This window comes from Hyla sarda, chromosome 3 (assembly GCF_029499605.1).
Source record: "Hyla sarda isolate aHylSar1 chromosome 3, aHylSar1.hap1, whole genome shotgun sequence".
In the NCBI taxonomy this organism is placed as follows: domain Eukaryota; kingdom Metazoa; phylum Chordata; class Amphibia; order Anura; family Hylidae; genus Hyla; species Hyla sarda.
This window is the reverse complement of record NC_079191.1, coordinates 141594060-141603144: the sequence shown is the minus strand read 5'-3', so window position 1 is coordinate 141603144 and position 9085 is coordinate 141594060.

Below are 9085 nucleotides of genomic sequence, written 5' to 3'. Positions count from 1 at the left end.
CCTTCAGCAACCTAGCATCCCCCCTATTTGGATATCTGTCTAAAAACAGCCCCATCCTTGCAACCTTCACCGGAGTTGCCCCCTTTGTGCTCAACCTCAGATCCTCCCTTCTTACCCTTTTTAAAACACCTAGACAATCTATGGGAACCTCCGCAACCGGAGTATTCATGTTTCAATTTGCACCCTTCCCCAAAACGGCAGTGCCCCTCATTAAATTGCGAACAGCAACCCTTTCCTGTTCCCGCCGGCCGACCGGACCCTGATCCGGAAGAACCGGCGCCATCCCGAAAGGACTGATTGCCCACCTTTGGCGCCGCCATCAACCGCATCCAAAGACTAATGTCTTTGTAGTCCCAGCACAAAGAAGGCCTAACCGCCTTCCTTTGCCGGAATTGCTCATCATACCGCAACCATGCGGTACCCCCATAAACCCTGTACGCCTCCCCCACGGAGTCCAAGTAACAAAAAAGGCCCGAACAATCACACTAGCCAATATGGCAAATGCCTGCAACCAATTTGAAAACGTACGGGGTATCAACCGATATCGCCGCCTCTCCTCTTCCTCTTTCTTAGACTCATCTGGCTTTGCCCTATTCAAGTTAAACTTCTCTAGAGGCAGGAGAGAAAATCTCAACATACTCGTCCTTCCAAATTGGCCCTATCTTGCAACAGAACTTAACATCCTGCAACAAAGACTGTAACCATCCCCACCAACCCTAGCCGAAGTCGTCGACTCACCAAGCCTCTCTGGCCCCAGGTGACCAGCGGCTGTAGCTCCGGACTCGCCATCCACTCCAGCTCCAGAAGATCCCGATCCAATGGCTCCTGTAGGCGTGCGGCGGGCAGACACCGCAGCTGCAGATCCCGACCTCTCTTCGCAACACTGTCCCCGACCAGAGCAGGCGGCACCACCACCACACTCCCGGCCGCTGACAGCCTGCGTCCACTTCCTGCCCCAGCATCACGTGACTCCTCTCTCCTTGCAGCTGAAGAAGCAGTCCTCCCACCGGAAGGCCTCAAAGCAGGGGAGCGATGGCCCCTCCCCTCCTCGTCACTGCTCGGCTCAGCCGAGCTGATATCCGATGTGCCGGGGGCTGGCCCTCTCCCCGCCCCCCTTCCCCGCCCCCCCCCCCCCGTGTTTCCACTTTCGGCCTCCTGTCTTCCTGCAGCCTCACTGGAGACTCACTGTGCCACCTCTCTGTCCGCCGGGCCCCCCTCGCTCTCGGAACATCAGAGCGAGGGTCAGCCATCCTCACTGCACCTGATTCTTGGCCGCCGCTCCCGGATCCCACGGCGGCCCGATCGTTGCATCCGCCGCCCGTCCCCTGCCGCAGAGATTCCTCCCCGCCCCCCTGCTCACCGAAGTGAAAGTCGCAGGGGCAGCCGGAGGGTGCCGTAAGGGGCTCTCATAGTGACGGCGGGTGCGGGGTATGACCTCTGGGCTCAGGCGCTCTGGAGGCCACGACCTGCGGGTACTGGACCTGGGAGCCCCCGATCCACTGGGGCCGTCATCCAGGGGAGCCCTCAGCTGCGCCTCCAGCCATCCATAACCTCGAGCCTGCACTTCAGCCCGGACCCTCCTCATAAAGTCATCCAGACCGTCCGACATGGTAAGTGCTGTAACTGTTGCAATCTCCAAATCCAACTTTCTCCCTGCTGTACTCCCCTCGGAATGGTCTCTCTGCTCCCTGACCTCTTCTATATATAAACTCCCCTACACTTCTCCCCCTTGTCCTCCACCTGCCCTCTTGAACTCTCCCTCACCCCATGTACACTCCTGGGCTGTCCCCCGTCATGGACCCCCTCCCTTCCCATACTGTACAGTACGGGGTTGTCTCACATGCTGTATATCTTGGCAAAACAAGTTTTTGTAATATACTTCTTTTAAAAAAGATCACATATTATTAAAGAAAACTGTCTTTGAAAATCGCATCACTAGGGGTCCTCATACCTCTTGGGACACTGACGAGTCCCGCAGCAGCATCAGCTTGCCCAATAGTCATGGACAAGAGATGGCTGATGAACAAAGCTGCAGATGGGACTAGCGTTCTGCTGGGCTCGCTCCCGTCCTGTCACTTTGCCTGGGGCAGCGCACGGCTGCCAGGAGCGAGCGTGCATGAATTTACAGCATCAGTGCTAAGAGCCTCTGAGGATTGCAGCACAAGACCAGGAGTTCATAAACTTTTCTGGAGCTTCACTCCAAGGGACACCATTATATTTTTCTGTAAATATTTCTACTTTGCTACTGTTTTTTTTCTTTTTCTTTTTTTCTTTCTTTTTGTGGTGGCAAAGTTCGGCACAGGGGGAAAACAGCTGATCGGGTGCAGGATGTTACGGAGCAAAGGGCAGTGCAGGACTTTACAAAATATGTGACTTTGACTTCTGTTAAATGCTGACAGCCAGGGGTGTCACGATTCGGCTGGCAGAAGGTGGATCCTCTGTGCCAGAGAGGGATTGGCGTGGACCGTGCTAGTGGACCGGTTCTAAGCTGCTACTGGTTTTCACCAGAGCCCGCCGCAAAGCGGGATGGTCTTGCAGCGGCGGTAGCAACCAGGTCGTATCCACTAGCAACGGCTCAACCTCTCTGACTGCTGAAGATAGGCGCGGTACAAGGGAGTAGACAGGAGCAAGGTCGGACGTAGCAGAAGGTCGGGGCAGGCAGCAAGGATCGTAGTCAATATGGCAATAGCAGGAGGTCAAGTACACAGTAAGGACAAACACAGTAAACGCTTTCTCAAGGCTCTAAGGCAACAAGATCCGGCAGGGGAGTGCAGGGGCAGTGATCAGATATAGTCTGGGAGCAGGTGGAAGCCAATTAAGCTAATTGGGCCAGGCACCAATCATTGGTGCACTGGCCCTTTAAGTCTCAGAGAGCTGGCGCGCGCGCGCCCTAGAGAGCGGAGCCGCGCGCGCCAGCACATGACAGCAGGGGACCGGGACGGGTAAGTGACCTGGGATGCGATTCGCGAGCGGGCGCGTCCCGCTGTGCGAATCGCATCCCCGACGGCCATGACAGTGCAGCGCTCCCGGTCAGCGGGAATGACCGGGGCGCTGCGGAGAGAGAGACGCCGTGAGCGCTCCGGGGAGGAGCGGGGACCCGGAGCACTAGGCGTAACAGTACCCCCCCCCTTAGGTCTCCCCTTCTCTTTGTCCGGTAACTGCCTCCCCTGGGATGAGGACACCGGGAAAGAATGGAGGGTTTCCTCAACGGCAGGCAGTACAGCAGGGGTGGGAATGGGGAGGGAGGGCAGAGGGCGAAGCCTGGCACAGGGCAGTGTGACACCAGGACGGGGGCCATGAGGAGGCACTGAGGCTTGCCTGACTGGACTGGGAGGGGGGGAGAGGCACTTCCTATGGCAGGCAGAGTCCCAGTTCTTGATCTCCCCGGTGGTCCAATCAAGGGTGGGAGAATGAAGCCGGAGCCATGGCAGACCGAGGAGGACCTCAGAGGTACAGTTGGGAAGGACGAAGAACTCAATGACTTCATGATGGGGTCCTATACACATCAGGAGTGGTTCTGTGCGGTAACGCACGGTGCAATCCAACCTGACTCCGTTGACCGCGGAAATGTAGAGTGGCTTGACGAGACGGGTCACCGGGATGCGGAATTTATTCACCAAGGAATCCAGAATAAAATTCCCAGAGGCACCAGAGTCCAAGCAGGCCACGGCTGAGAGGGAGGAGTTGGCTGAAGGAGAAATCCGTACGGGCACCGTGAGACGTGGAGAAGCCGACTTTGAATCAAGAGACGCCACACCCACGAGAGCTGGGTGCGAGCGTGCGTCTCCCAGACGTGGAGGACGAATAGGGCAATCCACCAAGAAATGTTCGGTACTGGCACAGTACAGACAAAGATTTTCTTCCCTACGGCGATTCCTCTCTTCCTGGGTCAGGCGAGACCGATCCACTTGCATGGCCTCCTCGGCGGGAGGCCTAGGCGTAGATTGCAACGGAGACTGTGGGAGAGGTGCCCAGAGATCTAAGTCTTTTTCCTGGCGGAGCTCTTGATGTCTCTCAGAAAAACGCATGTCAATGCGAGTGGCTAGATGAATGAGTTCATGCAGGTTAGCAGGAATTTCTCGTGCGGCCAGAACATCTTTAATGTTGCTGGATAGGCCTTTTTTAAAGGTCGCGCAGAGGGCCTCATTATTCCAGGATAGTTCAGAAGCAAGAGTACGGAATTGTATGGCGTACTCGCCAACGGAAGAATTACCCTGGACCAGGTTCAGCAGGGCAGTCTCAGCAGAAGAGGCTCGGGCAGGTTCCTCAAAGACACTTCGAATTTCCGAGAAGAAGGAGTGTACAGAGGCAGTGACGGGGTCATTGCGGTCCCAGAGCGGTGTGGCCCATGACAGAGCTTTCCCAGACAGAAGGCTGACTACGAAAGCCACCTTAGACCTTTCAGTAGGAAACTGGTCCGACATCATCTCCAAGTGCAGGGAACATTGCGAAAGAAAGCCACGGCAAAACTTAGAGTCCCCATCAAATTTGTCCGGCAGGGACAAGCGGAGGCTAGGAGTGGCCACTCGCTGCGGAAGAGGTGCAGGAGCTGGCGGAGGAGATGGTTGCTGCTGTAGCAGAGGCAGAAGTTGCGACTGAAGTTGCTGCACCATGGTGGACACTTCCGACAGCTGGTGGGTTAGATGGGCGATCTGTCGGGATTGCTGGGCGACCACCGTGGTGAGGTCAGAGATAGCTGGCAGGGGAACCTCAGCGGGATCCATGGCCGGATCTACTGTCACGATTCGGCTGGCAGAAGGTGGATCCTCTGTGCCAGAGAGGGATTGGCGTGGACCGTGCTAGTGGACCGGTTCTAAGCTGCTACTGGTTTTCACCAGAGCCCGCCGCAAAGCGGGATGGTCTTGCAATGGCGGTAGCAACCAGGTCGTATCCACTAGCAACGGCTCAACCTCTCTGACTGCTGAAGATAGGCGCGGTACAAGGGAGTAGACAGGAGCAAGGTCGGACGTAGCAGAAGGTCGGGGCAGGCAGCAAGGATCGTAGTCAATATGGCAATAGCAGGAGGTCAAGTACACAGTAAGGACAAACACAGTAAACGCTTTCTCAAGGCTCTAAGGCAACAAGATCCGGCAGGGGAGTGCAGGGGCAGTGATCAGATATAGTCTGGTAGCAGGTGGAAGCCAATTAAGCTAATTGGGCCAGGCACCAATCATTGGTGCACTGGCCCTTTAAGTCTCAGAGAGCTGGCGCGCGCGCGCCCTAGAGAGCGGAGCCGCGCGCGCCAGCACATGACAGCAGGGGACCGGGACGGGTAAGTGACCTGGGATGCGATTCGCGAGCGGGCGCGTCCCGCTGTGCGAATCGCATCCCCGACGGCCATGACAGTGCAGCGCCCCCGGTCAGCGGGAATGACCGGGGCGCTGCGGAGAGAGAGACGCCGTGAGCGCTCCGGGGAGGAGCGGGGACCCGGAGCGCTAGGCGTAACAAGGGGCATCATGAGATTAAAACATTTGGGGCTTGTTCCCCAAATAAAAAGCCAAGTCAGCTGCTGAGTGAGTCCATATACAGTGGTCCCTCAACATACGATGGTAATCCGTTCCAAATGAACCATTGTTAGTTGAAACCATCGTATGTTGAGGGATCCGTGCAATGAAAAGAATAGGAAGTTATACTCACCTGTCCCTGCCGCTCCTAACCATCACCGCTGCCCTGGATGTCGCCCTCCATCACTGTCACCGCGTTCCTGGGGTGTCCCCGCCGCTCCGGACCATCTCTGCTGCCTGGGATTGTCGATCTGCAGGGGATCCTGAAGAGAACGGTCCGGAGCGCCAGGGACAGGTGAGTGACCATCACCGGTGCACACAGGGCACCTTAAACGGCTATCCGGCGGCAGCATAAGCAGTCTGCGCTGCCGGATAGCCGTTTATGTGATGGCCCCGACATACAAAAGCATCGTATGTTAAATCTGCCTTCAACATGCGATGGCCGATGAGAGGCCATCGTATGTTGAAATTATCATATGCCGGGCCCATCGTAGGTCGGGGGGTCACTGTATCAGTGTTTCCCAAGCAGGGTGCCTCCAGCTGTTGCAAAACTACAACTCCCAGAATTCTCAGATAGCCAAAGGCTGTCCGGGCATGCTGGGAGTTGTAGTTTTGAAACATTTGCTTGGGACCACTGCCATGCACTTAGCAATCTTGGCCTGTCTGCTCAGCTCCTCCCCCTTCTCTGACCCCCCCTCTGTTGTGCATGTGATCTCAGACTCACACAGAGGCCTCCTGGGGTCAGAGGAAAGATTTGAGACTGCAAGAGAACAGAAGATTAGTAAGTTATAAAGGTAAGAGTATATATACTATGCCCTTGACCCTGCCATTTTATAATACCCCAACCCAACACAGTGATATCACTGCATATATGTTTATATGTATTATCCCTCTACTGTGACATCACTGTGTGTATTATCCCTGTACTGTGACATCATTGAGGTTATTATCCCTGTACTATGACATCACTGTGTGTATTATCCCTGTACTGTGACATCATTGGGGTTATTATGCTTGTAATGTGACATTACTCACACAGAGGCCTGCTGGGGTCAGAGGAAAGATTTGAGACATTTTACTCAAACAGGTTTGCCTACTTAAAACTTGTTTTAATGCCTTCCCAAGGCATTACATACATGTACATCATAGAAGGTTTTCCTGACCTGTGACGTACATGTACGCCATGCAGATACTGGCTGCCGCTGAACGTGGAGCGCTGCGCCTGGTAAGATGGTGGCTGATAGCCAGCCATCTTGCCTCGGGACCAGTGCCCCCCCCCCCACCCACGATCGCTGCACCGTGCTTGATTCGACAGGGGGAAAAGAAAGAAGAGCCACAAGAGGTACGTATGCTGGAGGGGTGGGGGGTGGAAATTGCTGCCTGCTATAGAGGAACCGTTGCCTACAATGGGAGAACTGCTGCCTCCTATGGGGGAGCTGCAACCTACTATGGGGGAACTGCTGCCTACTATGGGGGAACTGCTGCCTACTATGTGGGAACTGCTGCCAACCATGGACATAGAGGTGTCAGCAGAAAACACTGTGGTCCTGACAGAAAATAAATCCAAAAAGAAAATAATTCCCGCTGTAGTAGACAGCAGCTGATAAATTCTGGAAGGATTAAGAATTTTTTATAGAAGTAGTTTACAAATCTGTTTAATTTGCTGGCACCAGTTGATAAAAAAAAAAAAAAAAAAGTTTTCCACCAGAGTAGCCCTTTAAGCTACAATATATAACACATCGGGTACTGATATACAATGAGTGATTCTGTATTATTTTGCTTCAGGGACAATTGCATGATTACAATAGGACAGGTGTTTTGGGAGGGGGCAACGGGTTATATAAAGAAATATTGTTGTTTCTGTACTAACTACTAGATGTGCGCCATATATTGGTGTATTTATTTCTTTAGCTATTTGTCTGCTGAGCATTTTATCTTCTTGTTACTGTATGTTACACCTGTGCTGGATTGGAGAGTACTAGAGCTGTGGAACCTAGTTATAATGTACTAAATACTAAATGGCTGCCATCTGTGCTGGGGCAGGTATCTGCAGAGAAGCTTGCCCCATAAAGGAGCAGATGACTGATTGCACACACAGTATTTAGAGCCTTAATTACGGTCAGTATTTGCATAGGAAATGAGTTCAAAACACAGAAAAGTTATTTTCTGTGTCAGTTCCACTCCTGGTTTCGAGGAAAGAGCTGAAAAAACTGAACCAAAAGCAAAAAAACATTTTGGGAACTGGTTTCATCAGGTTGTATTATGGCTGAATATATAGGGTCCATCCACATCCATACCCTGTAGGATTCTTTTGCTAGAACCATACAGAGTTCATATATTAAAACCTTTTGGTAGCCCAGATGTTGTGGTCAAATTACCAAAGGTGGAACCACTAAGGCTCTGGGTGTTGTGAAACCATCTACATTTTGATGCATTGTGATCCTGCTCTAGTGTAACTAAAGTACGCTACTAAGGTTTTGTGGCTGGTTGCATTTCAGATTTGTTCACAAAAATACAATGGTGGGTCCATTCTACAGGTCTACAATGTTTTCTCTACTTAAAGGGGTACCCCGCCGAAAAACATCTTATCCCCTATCCGGAGCTGGAGACCCCTTCGATCTCTGGGCCAGCAGCAGCGGCGTCGGAACACGGAAGCTTGGAGCTTCCATTTTCATGATGTCACGCCACACCCCCTCCATTCATGTCAATGGGAGGGGGTGTGACGGCTACTACGTAGCCGTCACACCTCCTCCCATAGACATGAATGGATGGGGCTTGGTGGCTGTAGTTGCCAGTCATTTGTCACGGAGCAGAGTTTGCTCTGGGCATGGATGACTGGAGTGCCACGTCAGAGGTCTTAGGGGTCCCCAGCAGCAAGACCCCTACGATCAGATATCTTTGGATAAAGAATAAGATGTTTTTTGGCGAAAAACCCTTTAGTTCTTTTTTTATTTTTTTTTATATGCCGAATACCTTCCCTTTCATTAGAATGTTTTGATGTGCAGAATAGTGTAGCCTGCCAGTAAAGGAACCAAAACCGGAAATTCTTCATTTTTACAATTGTAGTCACTAGGTATTCAAATGATAATGGAGAACATTTATTATTATGCTCCTCCCGCATCAATGCATGCAAATCAGAAATCAATGTATAGTGTGAAGAGGGATTATCTTGTTGTGTACATGACCATGCTTTGTTATGTAACTGAATACCTTACTCTAAATCGGTAGGTTAATTCTGACAGCAAATGGTAATTATATCTGAGCATAATTATCTAGAGAATGCCGGATGTAAGCTGTAGACAGATGGTAAGGCTAGTTTCAACCTGTGAATTCCCCTGATACTCTCATCTCTTACATATGATATTACAATTACCTGTTGTTGTTGGTGGGTGCACCAGGCCTGTGGACTCACAGACATAGAAATGACAATATAAACATAGAAATCACCAAAGATCAGGCTTTACAATTGGTATCAGTATGCACTCTAGCAATACTAGCTTATTGTTACACTGTGAGCTGCACTTGTAAGCCTATTTATTACAAATAACAACACTAAAGAACAAAACATGACGAGCAGAAAC